Raw genomic sequence first — 27,451 nt, forward strand, 5'->3', positions numbered from 1 at the left:
TTAGTAATTGGTCCTGGAGAACCAATTTGAGCTAACTCCAGTACAATTCTGCCTGAGGTGATAAGTTAGTTTTATTATCAGTTTCCTTATCCTTGGTGAATTACTACAAAACTCTATCCCTATTTTTCTTCTACATTGTAGTCATTCTCTATGGAAGAAATTCATGACTTAGAGTCCATGTTTTTGTTTTTAAGTATGTTGGAAAGTATAATTTTTAAAGTTTTTTGAGGCAATTGGGATTAAATGACTTTTCCGGGATCACATAGCTAGTAAGTATCTGGGGATGGATTTGAACTCAGGTCATCCTGAATCATCTAGCTATCCTTATGTTGGAAAACTATATTTCAATTTAATTGGTTTCCTTTGCAATCCTACAAATTTTACTTTATGCATTTAAAAAGTTTGACTGAGAAGGGGGTTCATAGGTTTCATCACACAATCAAAGTATTCCACAACATCAAAAAGGTAAAAAACCTCTAGCTGCTCTGTGATTTCTGCATCAGTAGCTATATGTGGGTACTTTTCTACCATCCTTTTCCTTTTCAGTTCAAATCTTTTAGATTGGAAGAATTCATTTCTATCGATTTTCCTTTATTGGGTACATTCTGCTCTTGCCAGGATCCCATCATTCCTATTTTTTAAGCTGTGCACCAAAAATCCAAATCCCATTTTTAAACACTATCTTCTCAACTAGCACTTCACTCCCCAAATCTGCTTTTTCCTCTTGAAGCCTTTGACTTTGATGGACAGCAGTGATGAAAGCACCACCTGTGCCCCCAAAGCCTTCATTTTCTTGCCCAAGACTTCCTAATCCTCATCAGTGCTTCCTAGGTTGCTTCTGTCAGTATCACTTATCCCCCTAGGGATCACCAGGAGTGAGAAGTAGTCACAAAGTTTGACATACCTTGCAGGTACTCTGTCATGTCCTGGGAAGTCAGGAGAGTTCTTTATTGATAATGTCAGGTAACTATAACAATCACATTCAATTTATTCCCTCATCCTATGTATTTTCTATCCTTTTTTTCGATCTTCCTCAGTATCTTGAACATTATCAGAAAAATCACAATTCACTTTTCTGTAGTGCTTTATGGTTTACAGAACACTTTCCTTACAAAAATTCTCACAAGTAGTAAAAGTATTATTGTGCCCATCTTGCAGATAAGGAAACAGATTTGGAAAATTAAGTCATTTGCCCAATATCACACAATAGGATTCACTCTCTAGTCTTTTGATCTTCCACTGCTCCTCCTTCTGAAAAACAGTAGCCATAGGGTATCATTGAAAAGAGACCCTTGTTGCTTCTGTTACTCAGAAAACCTGCTTAATTGGCAGTTGGAAATGTGGGAAATAATGGGGATGAGGAAGCTATACACTCAGACAAAAATGGGCACAAATTCAGTCCTTTTAAGGTATCCATTCACATTTTAGAATTGGGTCCTATCAAACATTTCAGCTGGTTTCAACCGGTCAGCAGGACACAGTTGGCCATCTACATTCTGGGATTCTACACGAGCTGCCCCCAATGAGTCTCCCAAAGTCCTGTTGCCGACTCTTAAAATTCTGTGGTTAGGTCCTCATTCATTTAGAATTTTCATTAAGATTATTAAATTGCAAATACTTCAAAAAGGGTATTTGGAGGAGTTCATTATTAGAGTTATCTCACACTCATTTTAGGGCAAGTTTTCTTGTGGAAGACACATTGGCTTCTGTGAAGACAGGGAATTGTCTGGTTTTATTTATTTCAGTAAATTATACATAATGGATACAATAAACATTGATTAAGTGAAGGAATGATTCAGTGAACAGAAAAGCGCAAAATTTGGTGCTGATGATGGCTAATATTGGGGCTCAGATGGGGCTTGGCACCCAGAAGTCAGCTTGGAGTGGGGGCACTTAGTAATCTTGATAGGAGAGTCAAGAATTTGACAAAAATAAATTTACCTTAATTCAAAATTTGGCAGTGTCAATTCTAACCTGCTGTTTAGGAGCAACTCTGTTTTTCCTCTCTTCCTTCCTTCTGTTCCTGTGTGACTTTGGGCCCACAGTCTCTGGGCTTCAGACAATCGGATTGCAGGAGCTCTGAGCCGACCCTGACATTCTGCAAATCCCCGATTCACAAAACCACAGAGATTTGGCCCGACCACAACTTTCAGTCCTAGATTTTTCTGCTGCAGGCATGTAGATTTGCCCTCTTGAGCTGACAGTCAAATCACCATGTTTGCCATGGGCTTTAGCTATCTTTCCTTGATGACACACTCATCTGAACCAGAGCCTGTCAAACAGAGATTACCTCCTCGGTTCACGGGCATTTTGTTGGCTGGATTTGCCGGTGATGATGGAGCGGGCTGGGAGGGAAGGGGGAGATAGGCAGGGCTGTACTGGAGCCACAGAGCCCTCGCTGCTCTGCAGGATATTTCTCAGGTAGGGCAGAGAGTGCCAATTGCTTGCGTGCCAGTTAATGACAAAGCTTTGGGGAAAGTCATGGCCAAAGCCCAGGGCTGGCAGGCAGAGTCGGGGTTGACACCAGATACTGTGCCCCATGTAACATAACTGCCTGCAGGAATGAGTCCAGACTTCTCAGCCTGGCATTCAGGGCCCTCCACAAGCTATTCCCCTGATTATTATTATTATCCAACAGAAATGTTCTGCTGATCTACTTGCCATCCCCTATTGTGCTTATTCCTTCCCACTTCTGGCAATATCTGGCAGCTCTGTACTCACAGAGCTGTGTGACCTTGGGCTTCAGCTTCTCCATTAGTAAAACAGATGATGGCTGCCATGGTCCTTTCTAGCCCTACCCCATCTATGATCCTTGAGACATTGTTCTGATTTTCTGGAGTGATCTCCCCTTGCTTTTCACACTCTTAATTCTGCCCATCCTTTGAGAACTTGCATAGCCTGGGAGTGAGGTGCCCTGGGTCCCAATGTTATCTCTAGCGCGCTTGCTCTTGGCAAGTTACTGCCTCTCTAGGTCTTTGTTATTTCAACTCCAAAATACAAAAAAAATCACCTTTTAGGTCCCTTTTAGCACTGTTATTTTGTGACCATCTTTGACCACCACAGTCTATTGTAATCCATCTCTTCTCTGACCACTGTAGGAAACACATTTACAACATAGATCTTAGAAGAATGTTCCTGTGTGTGTCCTAGCTAGACTTGAAGCATCCTGAGGCAGGGATTTCTTTTCTGTCCCTCATAATGCCTAGCACAAGGTAGAGGTTTAGGTTGGCTGGTTGAAAAATTAAACATGTTCTTGAAGTGAATCATTGGTGGAGGAGAAGAAAGACATAATAATCAATAGCATAGGATCATAGATTGAAAGTTGTAAGAGACCTTAGCCAGTGGTTCTCAAATTTTTGTTTTCAGTATCTTTATCTTATTAAAAATTATTGAGGATCTTTCCAAAGAGTTTTTGTTTATCTAGATTGTATTTATAGACATTTACCATATTGGAAATAAAAACTATTTTTGAATTTGTAGACCCTCTAAAAGAGTTTCAGAGATCCCCAGAATTCTCTAGACCATACTTTGAGAACCACTGCCTTAGACTAACTCTAGTTGAGATAGACTAGATCTCCTTAGTCTAACCCTTTCTTTTACAGAAATAGAAAATTAAATGTTTAGAAGAATTGCACATGCTTAACCCAGATTGGTTTGCTCGCTATCTTGAAGAGAGGGAAGGGAAAGAGGGAGAAAATTTTGGAACATAATGTTTTGCAAAGGTGAATGTTGAAAACTATCTTTGTATGGATTTGGAAAAATAAAATACTATTTTAAAAAATCAAATGTTTTGTCAATCCCTAAAAAAGAAAGAAAGAAAAAGAAAAATTGAGGTCCAAGAAGGATGTGGGACTTGCCAGAGATCACACAACTTTAGGTGTGAAAAATGCTTTACATACTTTTATGCATTTGAGCTTCAGATACTCCCATCACTATTTTAAATATGAGAAAGTTGAACAAGTGATTTGCCCATGATCACTCAAATTATTAAATTCCCAAAGAAGGGAACGGAATTCAAATCTTTTTGATTTCAGATTTATCCATTCCACCATAGTGGCTCTTCAGTGGTTTCTTTGGACTTTGCTCTCTCTCCTTCTAGCTATCTTGCAGTTATGGGAATAAAGGTCATAGTCCCAAAACCTGTTTCATTTAGCCTGACACTGTGGGATTATATGGGTCAGAGCTTTGCCACTGTCAGTACTGACACTACTGGTGTGTTTCTACTGAAAAGGAAACAGATTTGGAAGGGGGAAATGGAGGAGGGGGAGAGACAATAAAGAGAATTAAAAACCATTGCAACACTTAATAAGAAGCCTTATTTAGCACAATAATTAAAGACAACTGGCCTCCTGCAGAGCACTGTGGGTATGTTGTCTGCAAGCCCTCAGTAAAACTGATTCTTAGGAAGTTCCAACAAATCCCTGAGGTGAGTGGAGTGTTCGCTGTAGGTGCCTAATTGGGCTTTACAATTGGCTTTGCCATCTTTTACAGGTGCTTGGGTATCCAGGCTAAATCAAGTTCTCAGGATAAGATGGGCAAACTGAAGAGCATCAATGGAGGTGACTTCATTCCCCTCCCCCCCCCAAAAAAATAATCTAAATATATCTTGGTAGATAGAGCACCGGGCTTCCTAATACCTGTAACAGGACTGGGTGATCCTTCTGTCCAACAGATTTCAACAATAATGAAAAAGTGAGCAACCCTACCTTTCTGTTACTAGAGCAGTTAAGTTTAAAATAGAAGCTCCTCATATATTTGCTTTCCAAATAATTGTGGAGAGAGCACTGGACTTGGAACTAGAAAGACCAGTGGTCAAATCTCATCTTAGATACTTGCTGTCATTAACCTCATGAACATTGGCTTCCTCATTTGCAAGTGGAAATAAATAGTATTTACCTCATAAAACTGTGGTGAGGACCAAAGGGGATGATTGAATGTAAAGTGTTTTGCAAATCTTATAACTATATAAATATGAATTATCACTACTATCATTAATTATCTCATTTAATGGAGAGTGTGGTGAATATATGTATGATTTCAGGGTCACCAGGAAGATTTCCTGTCTCATACCTCCCCAGCTACTCAGCTACACCTGAAATCCCTTTGTCAGGGGACAAAGCCTTCCTTTCCACCATTAGAGATAAGGCATAAGATGCAATCCCGCTGAGAGAGGAAAATGGGTGATTTACATTCACACTGAGGGCTGTGTTGGGCAGTTAGCTGGTATAGTGAGAGTCAGGCAAAATTTGAATTTTACCTCAATGATATATCAGCTTTCCCTTTCTATACTCGCCCTCCCCTTCCCCCCACCCCTTCCTGGACCTATATCTCTTCATGTCCCAGGTCTCGGAGCAACTCTGACATCCCAGCTCTAGCAAAGTATAGGGCCCCTTGGCAATCTGCCCTGTGTCTCTTTGCCACACCCTTCTAGTCTTTTTTCAGGGGTAAAATCAGGTTAACTCGAACATCAAGGGAGAGGGAAAGTGGTCAAAGAACAGCTTACAGGAGGTGTGTGGGACGGGGGAGAGGAGATTCTATCCTTCCCTTTGCCCTGGTGAAGGAGGAAGGGGGAGTCCCAGCCCAGGGAGCCACTTCCTCTCACCTTCTCTCCCACTCCCTGTAGGTCTGTGTCCTGGGTCAGGGAGCCCAGAGAGATGCCCTAGTTCCTTGTATCCCGGGGGAGAGGGGTCTCAGAACACTAGGAGTGCTTTATTAAAAGCAGCTCTCGGTGCCTTTTTTCATTCCATTGTCCCCAGGCAGCCAGGGAAGATGAAATGGGTGGGTGCTGAGGATCCAGCCCTCAGGCCTACAGCACCAGGAAAGATTATCTTTCAAGCTGGAAAAAACTTTTCTGTCTCCTCCTCAGACACTCTTTTTCGTTTCTGTGGATCTAAGACATCCTTTTCTGGGTTTTAAGGACTATTTTAAGATAGCATATCAAAGCCAGAGACCCCAACATCCTGTCACTTGTAAAGTGCTAGGGGCCCTCAATCTGGTTACCACTCCTCCACAAACATGATTCCCTCCTTCCCACACTCCTCTTCCCCCTCCCCACCCTGCTCCCATCTTGCAAAGCTCTTAAACCCACCTCCTTGTCTGAGTCCCAGTGCCCAGTGTGATACAGTACAAAGATTCCAGGGCCAAAAGTCAAGAGGCGGGTGCCAGTCCTAGCGTTAATTCTCTGTCTGACCTTGGGCAAATGATTTTTCCTCTCATGGCCTGAATTTCCTCATCTATAAAATAAAGAGGCTAGACAAGGTGAAATTTGAGGCTACTTGGAGCTCTAACAATGTTATGTCCCTACCCATCAATGCCCAGATTAAAGAATAATTTAAGACAATAATGAATTTTAAGAAATGGTAAATGCTTTGAGTTCAGAGAAAGACAAAATCATTATGGGTTGGAGTGGCCAGGGAAGGGTTCATGGGACAGAGAGGCTTTGACCTGGGCCACCTAAGAAGATAACTGGTTATATATACACGCATGTGTGTATCCTGTCCATCTTTACATGTATAGTTATATAAGAGTCTTACAAGCTGGTCTAGGGCGGGGGCTCAAGTCCTTCCCCAGGCCTGGAATTTCCTTCCTCCCTCCTCCACCTCCTCTTTGCCATCTTTAGGGTGAAAGCTGGCAAAGACACACCTGTTTGCTCAGGCTTGGGGCTAATCTGGTCTTCTCTGTTTCCGGCTGGACTCTGTTTTCCTGAGTTAGATCTGTGCATGTTCGGGGAGGGGATTTATCTGCAGGCTGTAGGCGGGTTGGGTTTGGAGAGGTGGTGTGAGCTGACTCATATTTATGGCCAGCTGTCTTGCCACCCTGCCTTTGAGGAGTGTTGGAGCTGGGGCAGAGAAGGGAAGGGAAAGGAAAGGGGGAGGGGGAAGCAGCAGCAGTAACAGCAGTGGGGTGGTCTGTTTTTCTCCAGAGTTTAGTTCAGTGCTATGGGTCTTAACTCTTTCTATGCTGTTTTTAGTTCCATGATTTTGTTTGAAAAATAAAAAATAAAAGGATGTTTCTTCATTCTGATATTACAGTGGGGCTAGTCACTGAGGAGAAAAAGCCTCTTAGATTGAGGTTGGAAGCACCCCAAAGGAGATAAAAATCCTAGAAGAGTATGTCAGAAAAATCTGAGTTCTAATCTAGCCTCAGACACTAGTTGTGTAATTCTGAGCAAATCACTTAACCTCCTTCAGACTAAGTTTGTTCATCTGTAAAATGGGAATAATGATCTCACAGGGTTGTTGGAGAGATCAAATGAAATAATATTTATAAAGCAAATTGTAAATCTTAACGTACCATACTCCTTAAGTATTATTATTATGTCAAAACTGTAAAGAAAATTCATCCCCTTTCCTTGCCTTTTCCTGCTCTTATTGACCTCCTCTACCCTAAGCTTCATTAATCAATATCTGTCAATAAGCTTGTTGTTTGTCCTTTGTTCGTGAAAGAGATCCGTGACCTTAGGAGAGTGATGTCCTGACGTGCAAGTGAATTGAATTTGAGTGAGGGAGAGGACTGTTCAAGATCACCTAGCTTACTTTCCCCTCCATCTGGGTCCAGGGGCCAGATATAGATCAGGATGGCTGGAGATGGCCTTGGATGCAGTGGGAGACCTGGGCCTTTTTAAGCTAAGGTCTTCAGCAGGTCTCAGTATGACTGAGGCGATCCTCAATTAGTGATTAAGGCTGGGTAAGAAATGAGACAAAGAATGGCTTTTTTACTTAGTTAAAAATAAAAAAATACTGACCAGCTTTAGGCATTAGAACAGCTAATTGGCAGAGAGAGCACTGAGCTTGGAATCAGGAAGGCTCATCTTCCTGAGTTCAAACCCACTCTCAGGCACTCACTAGCTGTGTGACCCTGGTCGAGTCACTTACTCCTATTTGCCTCAGTTTCCTCATCTGTAAATGAGCCGGAGAAGAAATGGCAAACCCTTCCAGTATCTCTGCCAAGAAAACCTCAAACTGGACCACAAAGAATTGGACATGACTGATCAATAGCAACAACAACAACAAAACTTGTAGATGGTGTAAAGATTCAGAGTGGGGTGAGCTGGGGGATTGGACCAGGAGGTAGAAGAATTGAAGGACTTCTCTCACTGGATGAGAGAAAGGAGAATGGGATCACAACCAGCTTCTGTTACTGGTTCTCTAGGTGATTTGGGGCAAATTACTCCCACACTGTGCTCCTTGGGCTCCTCATGTATAAAATAAGAAACCAAAGAATTTTAAAATCCCCTCTGATCCTGAATTGGCCATCCTAAATTGCAATACAAAAATTAAGTGATAATGCTTTGTTATTTGTTCCTCAGCAATCTTGGGTCATCACTACCATCTGCCTTCTTTTCTCTTATTCAATAGCTCATAAAAATCATGGAACCATACCTAGCGGACTCACTATAAATTCAATTATCCAATCTCAGGTAGACCCCCCACCGATGGATGACCATTCTTTTATACTCCCCTGGCTCTCTATTTCACATCTTCTAGTGAGTGTTCCAAATCTTCTCTTTCCTCATGCTCCTCAAATCCCCTCAAAACTATCTCCCATCTCACACAATTTCATAGCAGATAATCTTGTTTCCTTCCTTTTTAAGACAATCCAGGCCATCTCCCCTGAGTTTGCTCATTTCCCCAAAATTCATGTACATCTTCACTTCTTTGGTCTTTGGGAAAAATGTGGCCCTCTTCTTTCCCAACAAACTTCATCCACCCATGCCCTTGATTTCATTCCTGTCCATCTTCTCTGTGGGTATGTCCCATCAATCATACTCTTTCTTTCTCATTCATCCTTATCTACCAGCTCTTTTCTCATTGCCCACAAATAAAGGTTTAGTAGGTGTATATTGGAAAAAGAGAATGACGAGAGATTTTGGCCAAAAAGGAAGATTTCAGAGGTAGAAATCATGGAGTTAGAACAACTTTGGGTAATGGATGATAAGGTGTAAAGTTTACTTAGATGAGACCCAGGGAAAATGGAGGTCACAAGAGTGGACTTCTGCCTCACATTGTTTTCTCTGCCTTTCACAGGAGACATTTAGAGATGACCCGAAAGCCTGCTTCTCTGAGGGCAGATTTCATACCTGTAATGAATGCTGTGCACTGCCGATCCCAGGGCTTGTCACTCTGGGATCTTTCTTTCTAGACACAAACAAATTTTTGGCTGAGAACAGTTTCATCAGACCTAGACGGCCATGCTATGCCATGCTGCTCGGATTTACTTTTTGATCCTTAGCCAAAATGGCCACTGTTTCTCTGCCTCCTTTCAAATACTGGTAGACAAGTCAGAGGTAGGATGAAAGGTGATATGGATTAACCCTTTAGAGACAGTGACTTCCTTCAATCCCCTTTCTGAGGATCCAGGCCAGAGTCAGAGCTGCGCATAGAGTGTGTAAAAGGCTATTTATTTGGTATGATTAGTGGTGCTTGGGAAAGCTCCCGTGCACCAAATATCTCTCCACCATCCTGCTACTCCAACAAAATCCTCAGTGTTTAATCTCTTTCACTTAGGGGACATATACCTGTGAAGGAATAATCCACTCAGCCATTAATAGCCACGAACATCTTATTCTAAATTAGGGATACAAGCTAACTAAGGTGTATGAGTAGTAGTTGAAAGGGAAAGCACAAAGAATAAAGGGCTAAAATGGCGGAGGATGCCTCCTGGACAGCCTGATACCCAGAAGGACAGTCCTAGCTGTCGGAATTTGGGAGTAGAAGGGGTCTCTTACTGAGACCCCTGAGAACAGTAAGAATTCTGAGACATATTCTACCCTTTTTACGATTTGACAAAGGTCCTGAAGGTCTTGCTTCTGAAGACAATGTGGACAGCATTACCTGACCCATCCAGTTCTGTCCTCCCCTGGGATCCCATTACCAGCTAGGCAAGGTTCTGTCTCCTTTCAAAAAAGAGACCCACAGACTGCTCCATCTTAGAGACTGTGCCTTTGATAGATGGTCCTTTCTGGCTCCAGCTGGTCTCTGAGCCATGGCTATGAGGGAAAGAGATTTGATGATAGTCTTTGGCCCATTTCCAACAGCTCCTTGAGATTGGGGAAAACAAGTCATCAGCTGTGAGTGTTCTTTAATGATGTAAAGTAGGCTAGGGCTAGCCGGGCAGTCAGCCTTGAGAGCACAGAGGTCTGGGTGTTAGAAGGCGCCTGGAATCATTAAGAACCCTTTTTTAGCTGAGGGGCCTTGCCCCTTGTCACTTATTTATCTAAAGGTGACGTGCTCTGCTCATTTGGCCATTAGTCCTCTAGACCAAGAATGCCAGATTTGTGGCAGGAAGAGAGGGTAAAGTTATCTTAATTTGGCAAGTTGCTTCCTGACTACATATTTTCTCCTTTTCCCTAAGACTTGACATACAGTTCAGTGGAAAAGGTACTGTATAGATTAGAATGATTTAATATGATTTTACTAATTGGGACCCGCTGTATTTGTGGTTCTGAAGGAAACATTCAACCCTCTCCTGGAATGATCTTTCCTCCTCCTCACCTCTGCCTTCTGACTGCTTTCAAGTCTCAACTAAAATCTCAAGCCTTTCTCAGTCCTCCTAATTTTAGTTCCTTCACTCTGAGACTACTTCCAATTTGTCCTGTATATAGCTGATTTATAAGTAGTGGTTTGAATGTTATTTCTCCCATTTTCCCTTGAAAACAATGACTTTTTTTGTCTTTATTTGTATCCCCAGTTCTTAGCACAGTGCCTGGCACATTACTAAATAAATGCTACTTAGCTGGCTTCCCTTGAGTGTTTAGCTCTACAATAAGGGTCCTGCCCCCCTGGAGGGACTAAATTTTTGGGAGGAAGGGTGGATATTAAATTCCACCAGATAATGCTTAAGGAGAGATGAAGTATTTAATTGCCAGTCATGTAGCATCTTTATTTCAGTCAGATGACAAACATTTCTTAAGGGCTTACTACATGCAGATGTTGTGCTAGGAACTGAGGATACAAAAAAAGGTCAAAAATGGTTTCTGCCCTTGGGGAATGTATATTCTAATGGAGGAGACAATATGGAATTTACTAGGTACATAAAAGATATGTATAAAATGGGTCTAGTCCTGTGAAAAGCATTATGGGGAAATTTAGAGAAGAAATATTTCCTGCCCACAAGTACTTGCAGCTATAAACTTCTATAAAGGAACTGTTGTTGACCCATTGTAGACACTTAACAAATGTGTGTTGACTGTCTATAGCCAAATGTAAGACAACATTTAATCAAATGCTCAATTGTGGCACAAACAGTATGTTCTAACTCAGGGACTGAAAAGATCATGATGGTTATAGTGGAGAGAAAATTCTTTTTGGAGAAGGGGACACTTAAACTGGATCTGGAAGAATGGTAAAATTTGGATAGATGGAGGGGCATGGGAAAGGCAATTTAGAAAGGAGTGAAAGCATGAACCAAGGATTAAAGGTAAGAAGAGTGTGCTGCATGAATGGGACACTGAAAAAGTTGATACAACTGCAGGAAAGGGGTCATATTAATAACATGGGAAACTGTTCCACCTAAAAACTTAATTTCTACATCTTTAAAATGAGAATAATGATATCTGTATTAGTTATATCATAGGAATTGTGTGAGGAAATCCCTTTTGAAAACTTAAAGTACTATATACATATATATGAGAAGAATGGTAATCATGTTAGACAGTAGTGAGAAGTAGGGTTGGATAGATAGAAGTATCTTTTTTTACAAGGGCATAAGGAAGAGGTAGAAGAGTAACTCATATGAGCACAGATCTGGAACTAGAAAGGTCTCTAGAGATCAACTTGTCCATGTTTACAGATGAGGAAACAGATCTGGAGCAGTTAAGTGACTTATACATGATCACAAAGAATAAATGACAGAGACAGGAATTCAACCAAAGTCTTCTGACTTCAATTTTTCATAGTTTGAATTCATTTCTAATTTATATTCTTTATTTTAGGCCCATTTAGCTGCTTCTACATGGAAATGCCGTATTTACAGAAAGAGAGCTCAACTTAGCCCCCAACTTGCTCAGAAATAGTTTTTAGAGGTGGGAAGAAGGCTCTTTAACTGACTGTCAAGGGAGCAGACAGCTTTGACTTCCAGAATGAAATTGGGCAGAAGTTTTGTATTGGAACTTGTATAGGAACTTATGCATTATGCTTTTAGTACTCGAGGGAATGTTGAACTGAAAAAAAAGTGCTTCAGGCTTTCAGAATGATCAAGCTTGATCTGCCTGACACTAAAAGTTCTTGCTGCAAGACTGGCAGCTTGCTATCTCTCCATGTTCTACATACTTCCAAGATTCTAGCAATTCTAGAAAAGTTCTTTCTTCCCATCCAAATGGAACATGTGTTTCTCTCCTCTGTCGGAAGATCCCCAATTCAGATTTTCTATTCCTCATTTCTGTTCAATTCAGGAACTTCAAGAATCATTTCTTAAGTGTGCCAACTAATGTGCCAGGCATTGGGAATTCAAAGGTGAAAGAGAAACACTCTGACCTCATGGAGTCTGCATCCTATCCCCATCCCTAATTCTCTACCATCACCCTGACAATCCCTTTTTTTTCCTAAAAAATTTATTTTAGCTTTTGACTAAGAAACCTAGTTTTTAGTCAAATGGAGGCGATGCCTTTGTGCTGGTCAGCTTTGTCTAGTGAATTCTCACCAATTTACCTCTCTCTCTCACACACACACACCCCTTCCTACCACTTACTTATTCCTGTCATTTAAAAAATCAAGAAATCTAGTCCTACTTAGGACAAAAGATGATAAGAATAAACACTATAACCCAGTGCACACAGAAGAGACTGAAGGACAATCCTGTTCTAAATATCACGATAGTGCAATAAGGTAGTGACACAATAATAGGGGAAAAAGCAGGGACATTCATAATTCAAGTTGGTATTGTCATTAATTCAAGCCACCGGTGTCACCATCCCCACCTCCTTCCCCCCACGTCCTTCCCCCTCCCCATCTCCCCTCCACCCTGCACAAAGCAGGAGCCACCAGCCTAACGTCAGCCTCCACTATGAAATCTCTGGCCTTTGTTGGTTTGTGTCAGTACTTGAACATTATTTAAATGTAGTTTGGGGTCCGTGAATTGCAATTACCTCGGTGTTATTATTCAGAGGCAGATTGTTAAGATTCAGGCAGCTGTACAAGGAGATGCCCTGTGCTGTTAAGGTCCAATTTAGGAAGGCCTTCAGAGTCTCTTGCACGGGGTTGCTAGGCAACTCCATGCTACAGAAGTGTAAGCTTCATCCTGGAGTAGGAAGATTCGTGAGAGCCTCTGGGGAATTGGATGTGCTGGTCAATCTGAGAAAGGCACAGTGTCAAGGGTGTGTGTGTGTATGTGTGTGTGTGTGCCCCACACGCATGTAAGGGTGTGTGTGTGAGTGGGCAGGAAGCGGGGGTCCGTCCACTTGATGGATAAGAAACAAACCTTGGGAGGCTCATAAGTGGTGCTGGGAAGACAGAATACAGAGAAGAAGGTGCAGAAGGGCAGAGGTCATCCCTGTAGCCACAGAAAGATACCCACAGCAGATGCTGATATGATTTCCCTTCCCTTTCTTCTATTTGCAGGAAATGATCAGGTTCGCTAAGGAACTGTGGGTCTGAAATTTGAGACTAAGACCAGGTTGCTTGTGAGTATGAATTTCGGTTCCTTGGAGAGGGTCTGTGATTTAACAATGCCCCTGGGAAATGGAATTTTCTTTCTCCTCTTCCCGGTGAAGGACAGGTCTCTGATGGAGCCAGTTTGCATACCCTGTTTTCAGAGGTATCTTTTGCTTCTTGAAAGCACAAATTAATGTACTTGGAGCGCTTCTTAATGAAGAATTAATGAATGGCTCTGAGGACTCATTCTCACCGAGGTGGCAGAGAATCTGGTCCATTGGGTTTATAAAAGTGAGATGACTGCCCATCTCGCCTAACTGGGACATTCTGAAAGACATTCCCCAGAGAGAAGATCCTTTGCTTGGGGATGGGGCAAGGGTAAGGGAGGGATGGAGGTGAGTCTGGCTTCCTTTTTCATTGTAACAAGACACACCCTAACAAACACTACCAAGAATGGGGATTGGGTCTCAAACTCACAATGGAGTGTTGGAAGCCACTGGTCACTGGAAGAGTCTTCTATATAATTAGAACAAATTTTCTCTCTGGATTTGGAATCCTGGATAGGACCTCGTAATTCTCATTTTAAACAATTGGTCTGGGTTTGAGCTAGAGGCCAAAATGGCTCTAAGTACCCCATTCATACAGGGTGAGTGGAGTATGGAGTATTCTGATAAATTAATATTCTGTTTATCTAAGAGATACTATAATTATACAAACTCTTCCATGACTCAACCAGAATGAATTTATTAAATGCCTGCTGAATACCTAGCACTATAATAGCGACTGTGGTGAATGCAAAAGTAGCATGTGGCTTGAAGCAATTATAATCTAATAGAAGAGATAAGGCATACTCACATGAAGCAATTAGATAACACAAGGGACAGTACATAATTAAGTTCCAGATTGCCTGATGCAGACAGTGCAGGCTACAGAAGTTCAGAGAATGGAGAGATCAATGTGGACCGGAATAGATTAGGAAGGCTGTAGGAGGAAGGGCTACTTAAGCATGGGCTTGCAAAAAAAAAAAAAGAAAAGAAAAGAATTTTAAAAGGGTATTGTGAGGGTAGAGTTGGGGGGCAAGATTTTAGTTAGGAAGATAGCATGAGTTTGGAAATGGACAGAAGCAGAACTTATATAGGAGATACCAACAGGCTGGTCTGAATAAGGCTAAATCTTTGCATACAGGATCAGACTGAGAATGGAATGCAGGGATAGATTATGGCAGCCCTTGTAGGTTTCCAAAAACTAACATATGGTACAAATACATCTCATTCTAAAGCCTCAACCCAAAGTCTGTGAACTTTTAAAAAATATTTTGATAACTATATTTCAACATAATTGATTTCTTTCATATCCTCCAAGTTTTATTTTATGCCTTTAAAAACATTATTCTGAGGAGTTCATAGACTTCACCAAAGTGGTCTAGGACACAAAAGGTTAAGAATCTCTGTTCTTGAAGAACCGAGGACTCAAATGAATAATTCCTCTGAGAATCTGGAGCCCCTCAAGGATCTTGCAGTGTGTCATAATCATTCCCCACTTTAGAGAGTAAAAACCATGGTCCAATTCTTTACACTCGATTGTGGCTATTTGAGGATTTTTTTTGATTACTTGGTTTTTAATCAGAAGCTTATTTTCATTGTTTGTAATTGAGTTTCAAATGAGTGACTGACCAAGGAAAAATGTCCTTTGGAAAACTAGATAAAAAGGGAATTTTTTGTCCACAAAGAAAAGGAGATATAGGTGAAAACTGGGAACAGGGGAGGCTGCTAGAATGTCACCAAAGGGTGCAGAATCATGATGTTCCAAGGCCTTATCATCCATCATTCTAATCCCCCAAGTATTCCATTCACAGGGGATAGAGCAAAATATCATTTTCACCTGGACTGACAGTGATTTTCAAGTTAGAATCCCTGAGATATACAGCAGCTAAAAATAAGCAATCATCAAATTCAAACTCTGCAGTGATTGAAAATGATGGTGTTCCTTATGGTTTCAAACTTTGACTGAATGTGACGTATTCTAGTAAATCGTCAACCATTCAGGCTCCATTAATTCAGAATTTGTGATCATTTGTCCTTTGGGATTAGGTTGAAACTTAATCTTTGCTTCAAGAAACAATTTCTTCAGAAAGACTATAAATTCATAGTGCAAACAAGATCCTAGAGGAATATTTAAAATGCTTATCAAACTTCCCACATATCTTCAAGCACCTTAGATAGGCCATTTATAACAGAACAACTGGCATGCTAATAATGAGTCACTCATCAATTCATTAGAGCAGGTCCCCTATGAAGTGCCCTATTAGGCAACAACTTAGTTTGAATTACTGTATTACAGTGCTTGAGCAGAATTAAGCTGCCTCCCTTCAAACCCAGTCTATAATTCAAGCTTTCTACTGAATTGAATTGGTCTTGTTCTCCAGTTACTCTGAATCAGGGAGATTTTGCTAAATGTGTTATCTGTTCCTATTTGGATGTGGTTTAACTAAATTCAATTCAACATTTCAACCCCTGATTTATTGAACACCTGCTATGTAAGAACTCGGTGTTTTCTGTAAAAGTATTGAATGGCTGTTATGTAAGAATTCTTTTGCTCTCACTAAAGGAGAGACACATTTTAGATTAGATATGGTGCCTGCCTTCATAGGATTTACACTATAGTAGGGTTTCCAGAGTTGGGAAGACCTGAGTTCAAATGTGCCCTCAGACAATTATTAGCTGTGTGGTCCTAAGCAAGTCACTGAACCTGTTAACAGTTTCCCTATCTGTAAAATGAGCTGGAGAAGGAAATGGCATATCACTCTAGTAACTTTGCCAAGAAAACTTCAAAAGGGTCATAAAAAAATGGAACATGACTGAAAAATGACTGAACAAGGGGTGATAATGCACAAATGACTATCTTTAAATACTATTCAGAGACCTAGGATTTCACTGGGGTATTACTCCCATCCAATAAAGTAGATCTGGATGCCTCTATCTTCTGATGTAGCTGGTGGCACCATGTACAGAGCCCTAGTCTTGGATCCAAGAATTCAAATTAGGCCTTGAATGCTTATTAGTTGTATGAATCTGGGTTAGTCGCTTAATCTTGTCTGTCTCAATTTCTTCAACTGTAAAATGGGGATGATAATAATAGCACCTACTTCCCGGGATTGTTGTGAGGAATAAATTAGATAATATTTGAAAAGCCCATGGTAGATGCTTAATAAAATGCTTGTTTCCTTCTGTCCTTTTAAATGATATTTCATGAATTGTAGTGACCAAAAAAGTATCACCTCCTTCTACTCTTGATTTGAGCCCCTCCACACTTATTTATGCTGATTCTCAGATCAAAGTCCATTTCTAGGGCTATATTGGAGACCTTTCCAATTTAATAGAATATGACTGAATTTACTTTAAAAAACTCTTGGCTTCCCGCATGTATCAAAAGACAAAGAGTACCTATTATAGCTAATATATTATCAAAGCTTTGTGAATTTTAATAGTTTGATTTTACTATTATGTGGGAACTTATCAATACATATAGATCTTCCTCACGACTTTCTAGTAGAGCTATTTCAAATAATGAAATGGGCTATTTAATGAGGGAATGAACTCCCTAAGCTTGAAAGTATCCAAGCAGAGATACATTTGAGGGTGAGCAGTTGATCTCCTGGATCCACTCGGGATCCATTCTGAATCTAAATTCTATGGTTCTATCATTTTCTGTTATCCTTATTGTCCCAAACAATACAAATATTACACTAGCTGTTCAGTTAGCAGAGTAGCTGCCTTCAGGCACATATTGAGTGCTTATCTCCCGGGTTTCAGTCTCATCCGCTTTGTCTAGTATCTGCAAATGTTCAAATAGAATGATATTTTTCCATTGCAATTTTAGTGCCTGTTTCCTTGAATCTTCCACTGATGCTCCTACTCCCATTATAAGGAAATCCAATTGCCACATGACCCATCCCAGTTCCCTAAATGAAATTTGGTGATGTCCCTCCCTGCCACAGGAAAAAGAAAATCATTTCCAGAAGAGAAATGGAATCATTATCTTGATTGAAATAACATCTATTTTCCAACCTGCAACCTGATAAAACATCAAATTGGTGGAGTATTTTTATTACTCCATAGGATTTTTAGGATACAAGATAATGACCGGCTAGCTGATGCTGGTGCAATGATTTGGACATTAAGGAGTTCAAAGTTCCCCACTGGAAATGGTGGGTTAGACCCAGAGTTGTTCGGGTCATATTATTAGGGAAAACGTGAAAGGAGAACCTGAAATACAAAGACAAATGGAAGACAAAGGAAGGAGAATTTGTTTCCTTTCTCTTTAGCCCTTGGATTACTGTACCTGCTGAAAGTCTTGGAAGTCTTCAGAAGGCAGAGATCTGTTTTAGGAAAACTGGAAGGCCATCAAACCCAGCCCCATCATTTTATAGATGAGGAAGGGAGGAGAAGTGACTGGTTCAGAGTCACTTAGCTACTGAGTGTCCGAGCAGAGCTTTGAATCCAGAATTCTTGATAGCAAGTTTGGGGCCATATTCCAAGTCTGACTTCCTCATTTCACAGATGAGGACCCCGAGGCCAAAAGAGAGACACAACTTTGCCAAGATTACACAGATGGTGTGCGGCAAAGCTGGGATTTAGACCTGGCTCCTGTGACATCAAATCCAGCATCCTTTGCTGTGCACCAAGGCTTAGGTTGTAGAACAAAGAGACTGCAGTAGAAGGCAAGAAGAAGAGGGCCTGGCATGTGGGCCTGCCTCTGTTAATCCATTTTTGAGTCCTCTCAAGCAAGTCTCTCCAAGCCTTCATGTCCTTATCTGTCAAATGTGGAATATAAGCAATACCTACCCTACCACCATTACAGGTAGAGAGATGGTGCACTGGGTAGAATGACAGGCCTAAAGTCAGGAGGATTCATCTCACCTGAGTTCAAATCTGGCCTCAGACACTTACTAACTGTGTGATCCTAGGAAAGTCACAATCTCATTTTCCTCAGTTTTCTCATTTGTAAAATGAACTAGAGAAGGAAATGGCAAAGCATCCCAGTGTCCCTATCAATAAAACTCCAAATGGGATTATAAAGAGTCAAAATAACTAAAATGACTGAACAATGAACAAGTCTAATAAGTGTAGATTTATAGTTGGGTGTTCTGGGTTTGAATTCCAGTTATGCTACTTACTACCTGTGATCTTGGACTATCTTGTTTCCTATGCTTCGGTTTTCTTGTCAGAAAAATGAAGGAACTGGATTAAATGATAGTGAATTTTGAATCTATTAATCCCTGACATTTGATCTGGTGCATCTGTCTGCCCCCAAGCAATACTTAGCCTAGGCTCCTAAAGAAAAATGACATGCAATCCTATTTTCTAAGAGGATGGGTTTAGTCATTCCAACCTGCCACCGACCCACTTGCTGACAGAGAAGGCTCGTTAAAAGCCCTTCACAATCTGTTTCTCAGCTACTTTTCCAGGATTATTACATATTATTCTTTGCCCATTCTGTGTTCCAGTCAAAATGGCCTATTTCTTCTCTGTAACATTCTGTCTTGTTTCTGTGCCTTTGCTCCTTCCTACTTGCCGTCTTTTGGAATCCCTTCTTCAAAACTCAGCTATAACTCCAACTCCTACACAAGGGCCCTCCTGAGCCTCAGTCTCCTTATCTGTAAAATGTGTTGGAGAAGGAAATAGCAAGCCAGTATCTTTGCCATGAATACCCCAAATGGGGTCACAAAGAGTTGGACATAACTAACTGACTAAACAATAACAACAAAAAAATCAGAAGTGAGACTAGAACCTGGATTGAAATCTAGTGGTCTTTACGTGATACCAAGCTGGGAAGAGAACAACATCCATTTATATAGGGTCTTACAGATTTTTTCATTTACTTGATATCTATATTTTTGTATTCATGTGTGTGTATATATATATATTATATATATATATATATATATATGTATATATATGTCAACACATGTGTATGTAAATGTAGCCACATGTGCATGTATATGTATGTGTGTATACATGTTATCCACACGTGCATATTATTTCCCCCAATAAAATATAAGCTCTGCAAGGACAAGAACCATTTCATTTTTCCTCTGTATTCCCAGCATTTTGCACAATATTTGGCACATAGTAGAAACTCAATAAAGGCTTATTGAGTGCATGAATAAATAAATTGATGGATGAGCATCTACTGCCAGACTTGACTTTGCATATGTCGAAATGAGATTTGTTTGGATTAAGATATTCCTTCCGAAGAGAAAGGTAACAGTGGCCATCCAGTGGGGACATGCAAAGTACTTTGGAAAAAAATATGAAGCCTTGTTTGCTCCACTGCCTGGCTCACCCCTGGTGACAAATCCTCTCCCCCACCTGCCCATGCTGGAGGTGAGGGAGAAGCTGCTGGAGACGGGTCAGTTCTCCCCTGCTACCCTTGTCAATTAAGCCCCAAGTCAATCCCAGAGATTTTCAGTGGGGCCATGGCGAGCTTTATAGTCTAGGCCCCCGGATGATTTCCCCCTGCCCAGAGACTGAAACGATGAGCTTCTCTGATTGGATCGACAGTTTTATCCCCGTGCCTCTAAAGTCTATCAGGCACAAAGCAGGTCAAGATTTGTATGTCGCCGTGTGATAGAGAGACTGGAATGGGTTTGATAAAGGCATTCCCTTCAAAGAACTCATTCTTTGCTTTCAAGTAGGACAATGCATCAGAGAAGTTGTCAGGCCCGTTTTGACAAGGGTGAGAGGCATTAGCTAATATTTTGATTTTAATAGAATGAATAATAAAGAGCCCTGAGTACCTTGCAACTAATTTGGAAAAGCCTAATTCTCTGCATGTCCTCAGTTTGAGCCAGTCTCCAAAAGAGTTTGTAACAAAAGGGTCTTTTTTTTCCCCTAGGAAAAAAATGCATTCCTCCGCCAACTTTTCTCCTTTTTAATACCCTTCCTGTAATGCTTCTCGGTTAACAGTTACTTATGAAAAGATGAAACAAAGTTGGTGCCTGAAGCAGCAAGCCTCAGACAGAGCTCAGGAAGGGCAGGGTTCTTGCTTTTGTTCCGTGGTTCTGACCAGGTTGCTATATGCTACCTTGCCCAGTATGATAGCAAGGAATTTCAGACGTGGAAGAATTCATTAAGCAGGGAGCCTTGGATGAAGTAGCTCTATGCCTTATGTTTAGGTTTATGGGGTTCCTGACCAAGGGCCATGATTTCAAGGGTACTAAAGAAAGGCCTCCTTCCACACTCTCTACTATCCCATTGACTTCCTTTCTGTTGCTATAAAATTCTTTCTCATGAGACTGTTGTAGTTATGGGGGCTGGGAGTTATGGAGGGGATGCAAAGACAGATAGAGACAGCGAGAGGAGAAAAGGGGGAAGAGAGAAGGAGACAGAGAGGGAGAGAGACAGAGACAGAGAAGGAGAGAGAGAAGGAGAAAGAGAGGGAGAGTGAGAAAGAGAAAGGGAGGGAGAGAGACAGAAAAGGAGAGAGAGAAGAAGAAAGAGAGGGAGAGAGAGAAAGAGAAAGAGAGGGAGAGAGAGAGGAAGGGAGAGACACACAGAGAAAGAGAGAGACAGACAGACAGAGAGACAGAAATAGAGACAAAGAGAAGGAGAAAGAGAGGGGGAGAGAGAAGGAGAAAGAGAGGGAGAGAGAGAAAGAGAAAGGGAGGAGAGAGACAGAGAAGAGAGAGAGAAGGAGAAAGAGAGGGAGAGAGAGAAGGAGAAAGAGAGAGGGAGAGAGAGAGGAAGGGAGAGACACACAGAGAAAGAGAGAGACAGAAACAGAGAGAGACAGAGAGAGAAACAAAGAAAGAGAGAGAGAGAGAGAGAGAGAGAGAGAGAGAGAGAGAAGGAAAAAAAGGAAGAGAGTGACAGAGAAAGAGGAAAAGAGGGAGAGAGAGGAATCCAAGTGAAGAAGAGGGTAGGGGATGGAAAGAGAGAAAGGGAAAAGGGGGAAAGAGAAGGAGAGAGAGAATGAGTAGCAGCAGCAGATTATCTTAGACAGCCAAAGGATGTCTGACCATTGGTAGGGCCACCAAGAGTCCCAAGGTAGGATTCTCAACTTAGTGTGCCTTAGGGACTTGGTTTTATCAGTCATGATCAGTATCTGAGAGAGGGATTCATATGAACCCAAGTTCACAAAGGACTCGCAGATAAAGATTTGCCATTCAATTGATTTATACTTAAAACTCTCAACTAATATAGAAATATGTTTCACATGATTGCACTTATATAGCCCATATTAAATAGCTTACCATCTCAGAGAGAGAGGAAGGAAGAGAGAGAATTTGAAATTCAAAATTAAAAAAACACTAATTTTTTTTTACTTGTAATTAGGGGGAAAATAAAACATTATTTTTAAAGTACTTCAAACTGCCAAGGGAATTGGGATGCCAGTTCCCATTGGTCAGCGCATTCTCTTTCCATAGAGAAATCTATATGGGAGAATAGTTTAAGATGAAAAGATAGTTTGCAAGTATAGAATCATAGGGAATAAATGGATTTGTAGGAACTTGAGAGATCACATCAAAGAATTATACCTATAGAGCTATAAGAGTTTAAGGTACACACTGTCCTCTTTTTTCAGATAAGGAAACTGAGTCCCAGAGAATTTAAGTGACTTGTCAGAGCTCATACAGATAATATGTAAAAGAGACAAGATAAAAGGCTGAGATCTTATGGCTCCAAATCTAATGCTCCTTCCCCTGAATCATGTTTCATTAGGCTACACTAGTCTGGTGACCCCATTTCTACCATAGGAACCAGTCAATCAAATAACATTTGTTAAACTCTATGTAGCAAACACTGTTCTAAGCAAAAGAAGAAATATAGATTGATATATATAGTCCTCAAGGAACTTAAATTCTATCAAGAGAAACAACTTAAATGCAGATAAGTGAACAGAACTATATAGAAAGTAGATATGGGTATATAGTCCCTATCAGATAAAGTAATGTTAGTAGGAAGACAGTAATAATATTTGGTGGTACTTGAACTGAACTTGAAAGAAGCTAGGGATTCCACAAGATGGGCAACTAGGTGCATTAAAACACCAGGCCTGGAGTCAGCAAGACTGATCTTCCTGAGTTCAAATCTGGCCTCAGACATTTCCTTTTATGTGACCTTGAACAAGTCATTTAACCCTGTTTGCCTCAGTTTTCTCATCTGTAAAATGGACTGAAGAAAAAAATAGCAAACAATTCTAGTATCTCTGCCAAGAAAATCCCCAAATGGGATCATGAAGAATTAGACATGGCTGAGAACTACTGAATAATAGCAGCAAAGGGATTCTTAGAGGCAGAGGTGACGAGGGAGTACATTCTGGTTAGAGGGGAGAGATTGTGCAAATCAAGAACACACAAAATGTTATGTATGAAGAATAATAAATAGGCTAGCTTGGATATACCACAGAGAATAGGGACAGTAATTATGTACCTATAAAGAATATAAAGGTAGACTGAAGTCAAACTATAAAGGTAGGACTGGAGTCAGTCTGGTGAACAAAGGATCTTGTATTTGGTCCTAGAGTCAAGTCATGTAGCTAGGTGGCAGAGTGGATAAAGCACTGAACCTGAAAGTCAGGACGGCTCATCTTCATGAGTTCAAATCCAGCTTCAGAGCCTTATTAGCTGTGTTACTCTGGGCAAGTCACTTAAACCCCACTGCCTCAGTTTCCTCATCTATAAAATGAGCTGAGGAAGAAAGAGGCAAGCCAGTTATAATATTCTTGCCAAGAAAAGCTCAGCTGGAAAGTGTTCTACTTCATCTTTGGGAGCATGCTGATGCTCTAAAAATTATTTAGAGTTTATTATTTAAAGGAATTTGGAGTGGTTTGGGGGAACTAAATTCAGGTCAGATGAGTTCCTGCCTTTACTCTGTATCTTGGCTCCTTCCCCCAAGAAAAACTCAAATGGAGTCCCAAAGAGTTGAACGTGACTGAATAATAGAGACAAGCACAAGTCATTAAAGCTTGAAGAGAAGACCTATCCTTTAGGAATATTACTTTTTCATCTATATGGAGGATAAATGGGAAAAGAAAGAGGCTTGAGACAAGGGAATCCAATTAGGAGGCTAGAGCAGCAATCTAGAAGAGAGGTGATAAGGGCCTCGAGAAGGGTGATGGCTGTGTGGAGGAGACTTGTGAAAAATATTGTGGAGGTAGAATCAGCAAGATGGCCAGAATACTCCTGCTGGCAAGGTAAGCTGCCCTCTCCTACACACCCCACAAATTTTTATTCTATAACCCTAGCCTCTCTAAACTCCACAATGAGTTCCCTTTCCATTTGTCATAAACAATTCTTAGTTCCCAAGGTCTTGAATTCCTTCCATTTGTTCATCTTGGATTAGTTATGCTGAGATTGGCATGTAGTGGAAAGCATGGAAGACTTGGGGTATAATCCCCAATCTTACACTTACTAGCTATATGACATTGCCCAATCCTTAACCTCTCCATTTCTTTACCTGTTAAAGGGGATAAGAATCCCTGCCCCACTTTTGTGTAAAGTGGTTTATGAGGATCGAGTGGGATAATAGATGGCAGAGCATCCTAACAATGATAAGATGCTATACACCTGTTAGGAATTATTATAATGACTTATTTCAAAATCATTTGTCCCAGATAGGCTCCATGTCTAGAAATCTTACATGTTGAGGAGCTAGGATCTGACAAGTTATTCTACTTTCAATATATTCATATTTTGTACTTTTGGTATTTTGTCTGTGACACAAGAAGCAATAATTGATGAAAATGTACCTTGCAGTAGAAGGTAGCAAGAAGAAAGGAAATGTAGATACTTGCCATGAATACCTGCCTGGCCCCTCCCAGGATCATGTATCCTTTGGGAGTTCAGTCAGTTTGCCAGGCTAGGCAAATACTACAATTGGATTTCCAAAGCTCTAAATCTCCATTCTTTTTATCCATTCATTCATTCAACAAACATTTAATTATTGTCTACTACATGAATAAGCAGAAGACTACAAAAGAAATGCAAGAGATGATCTCTTAACTTTTCAAATCAGGTGGTAAGAGAGGCTGACTATGAGACAATTAAGCAATGATGTGAGACAATATATGAGTTGAATGACTAGCCCAATAAGACAAATGTGTGTACTAAGCATTCAGAAAAAGGAAACATCACCTTGAGGTAGGATGATCTACAGGGTGGCAAATTGAATCTCAGTCACAGATAGACTTCAGAGGTACTATAGCCTAATATGTTCTTGAACAGGAATTCCTTTTACTATACTCTGAAAAAAAAAGATCTTGTAGATCTCTAATTTGGAGGACTCGTTACCTCCCCAGCCATTCCAATCTAGACAGTCTCCACAGCAGAGATCTGACTTTCTTTGGTCTTTGAAGGATGGATAGGATTGAAAACAAAAAGCAGAGCATTTCAGGGAACAAAGTCGGAGGGATTAGGAACGTAGTGTTGTGGGGCCAAGGAAGAAGTAGACTTTATTAGAGGAGAAAATCAGCAATAGTGTGATCATTACTGACACTTATGGAGACAGCTGTGGAGTGCTGAAAGGCTGCCTTTAGCCTCATTGAAGATTTGGGACTAAATTCTTCCTCAGGACACTCCCAGGCTGCTTGACCCTATCACAGACACCTCTCAGTGACTCAGGCAATTCCCTAAAACTGTTAGGTACATAGATTTGCTGATCTCCATCTCTAGAGGGAGTTTCTTACCTAAATGATATAATAGGTTTGTGTGTGTGTGTGTGTGTGTGTGTGTGTGTGTATACAAGTACATATACATATATACATATATAATATACATACATATATTGATATGTCCTTCTTTATCTTCCACATATACACATATATCTGCATAGATAAATAGTTCATTTATTATACACGGTACACAGATATACAATTTTATTAATGTCTGTATAAAATATACATGTGTATTTTATATATGGTTCTTTGAAGTTTACAAAACTTCATAAACATTAACTCACTTTGTCTTGGGCAGTTGTTAGTACTTAAATTAGAGAATGAGTGTGGAACAACATTGTAGAGGGTCTTGAATGCCAGATTAAATCATTTAGACTTTATCCTGAAGACAGTAGGAAGTCACAGCATGTTTTGAATAATTAAAAAAAAAAACAATTTCCAAGACCACATGAAAAAAATTATTAGTATGATCCTTTGGATTTTGTTATAACAGCATTTGACCTGTACTTCAAAAAAAAAAAAAAAACCAATGATTTCATCACTTACACATCAAAGCCCATTGCTTCTATCTCTAAAAGGGACCTTTCAAATCCTTCCTTAATAGTGGAATGTTGTTATATCCCTTGAAATAGATGGGCCATCACTTGAGGATTAGAAATTTTTTAAAGAAAAGATTCTTATGCAAGATCGAAGAGCAAGTTATAGAATCATAGATTTAGAACTGGATGGCTCAAAAGCCATTATTCCAACTACCTCACTTTACCTAAGGTGTCAGAAATGGAATGTGGAAATCCAGCTCACCAGACTCTAGGGTCTGGACTCCCCCACTGCACCATACTGACTTCCATTTATTCCTAAACTGACCAAAGGTGCCACTGGTACAAAACGGCAAGTATTTGCCCAAAGTCACAGAGCAATTAATTTCTTGGGCCAGGACTAGAAAGCCCAAGCATTCTGAATCCTAGGCTAATGTTATTTTGATAGAACCACAAACTACCTTTCAGAGCTGGTCAGAATCTCCTTTCTCCCAAATATAAACTGATGGGACAGATGTATGTATGTATGTATGTATGTATGTGTATGAGAGAGAGAAAGAGGAGAGGCAGAAAGAGAAAGAGAGAGACAGAGACAAAGTAAGAGACACAGAGACAGAGAGAGATAGATTCAGAGAAAGACAGAGAAAAAGAGACAGCGAGACAGCTGGAGAGAAGGCAAGAGAGAGACAGAGATGGGGGAAAGAGAGGCAGAGAAAGGAGAGAGAGAAGGAAAAGAGAGACAGAGAAAAAGAAACAGAAAAGAGAGAAACACAGAGATGGAGGAAAGGCAAGAGAGAGACACACAGAGACAGAGAGAGAAGGGAGAGAGAGAGAAAGGGAAAGAGACAGAGACAAAAAAGAGACAGAAACACACACACACACACACACACACACACACAGAAAGAGAAAAAAAGACAATCTGTCTAAGTGTTTCATTAAACACTTGGATGTAACAGTGTGGACCCTGGAGGAAGGATAAGAGAAAAAGAGATACGTACAGTCCCTCACACTTTCCCCAGAGATAATTTCCTTAGACAAGTCATTATAGAGAGTGATTTAGAGGGAAATGGGGAAGGGACAGAGCCTCTTCATAGAACCTCTTATCTCCCCCTCCCCTTATACTAGCAATCCAGACTAGGGCCCATTCAGGGAAGTAGCAGCCTTCCCAGGGTCCAAGCCTCCCTCATTTTCCTCCCCTTCCTCCAGCAAAACAGCAGCTGGCCCACGTGAACTCCATTCCCCGTGGGGCTGACTTGTCGTGTCAATCGTGTGTGTGAGGAAAAAATAATAAATCTGCAGAGATGTTGTTAGAGTTCGGTCCTTCAGTGCCGGCTTATCTCCCTCTCCCCCAGGCAGCCACTAATTGAGGCCAGGAGGTTGGCTGCCTAGCTCAGACCACATTTACAGGAGGAAGAGAATGCAAATACATCTCTTACTGTTGGGGCCCACTTCCTCCACATCCCCCTCCTATTTCACGGCTCCCTCCCCCTCTTCCCTGCTCCCCTCCCACACATATTCAGACAGGTCCCCTTTTGAAAAGGCTGCTCTGATTGGAAAAGTGGAGAAATGATCTTTATAACAGATTCCTCAGCACTTTGATGCCTTTTTCTCAGGGGCACCTAACTATCTTCCAGGTGTCCATTCGGGGTC

General features: G+C 40.8%; 1 protein-coding gene across 1 annotated transcript in view; it reads left to right on the forward strand.

Annotated features, from left to right (window-relative positions):
• ZBTB7C (zinc finger and BTB domain containing 7C) overlaps positions 1–27,451 on the forward strand; it is a 552,014-nt gene that overhangs the window by 290,483 nt on the left and 234,080 nt on the right. The window contains exon 4 of the mRNA XM_051969649.1: positions 13,557–13,618. The gene's annotated coding sequence lies outside the window, so the exon portion shown is untranslated. The remainder of the gene's footprint in view (positions 1–13,556; positions 13,619–27,451) is intronic.

The sequence above is a fragment of the Antechinus flavipes genome, chromosome 1 (genome assembly GCF_016432865.1).
Source record: "Antechinus flavipes isolate AdamAnt ecotype Samford, QLD, Australia chromosome 1, AdamAnt_v2, whole genome shotgun sequence".
Classification (NCBI taxonomy): domain Eukaryota; kingdom Metazoa; phylum Chordata; class Mammalia; order Dasyuromorphia; family Dasyuridae; genus Antechinus; species Antechinus flavipes.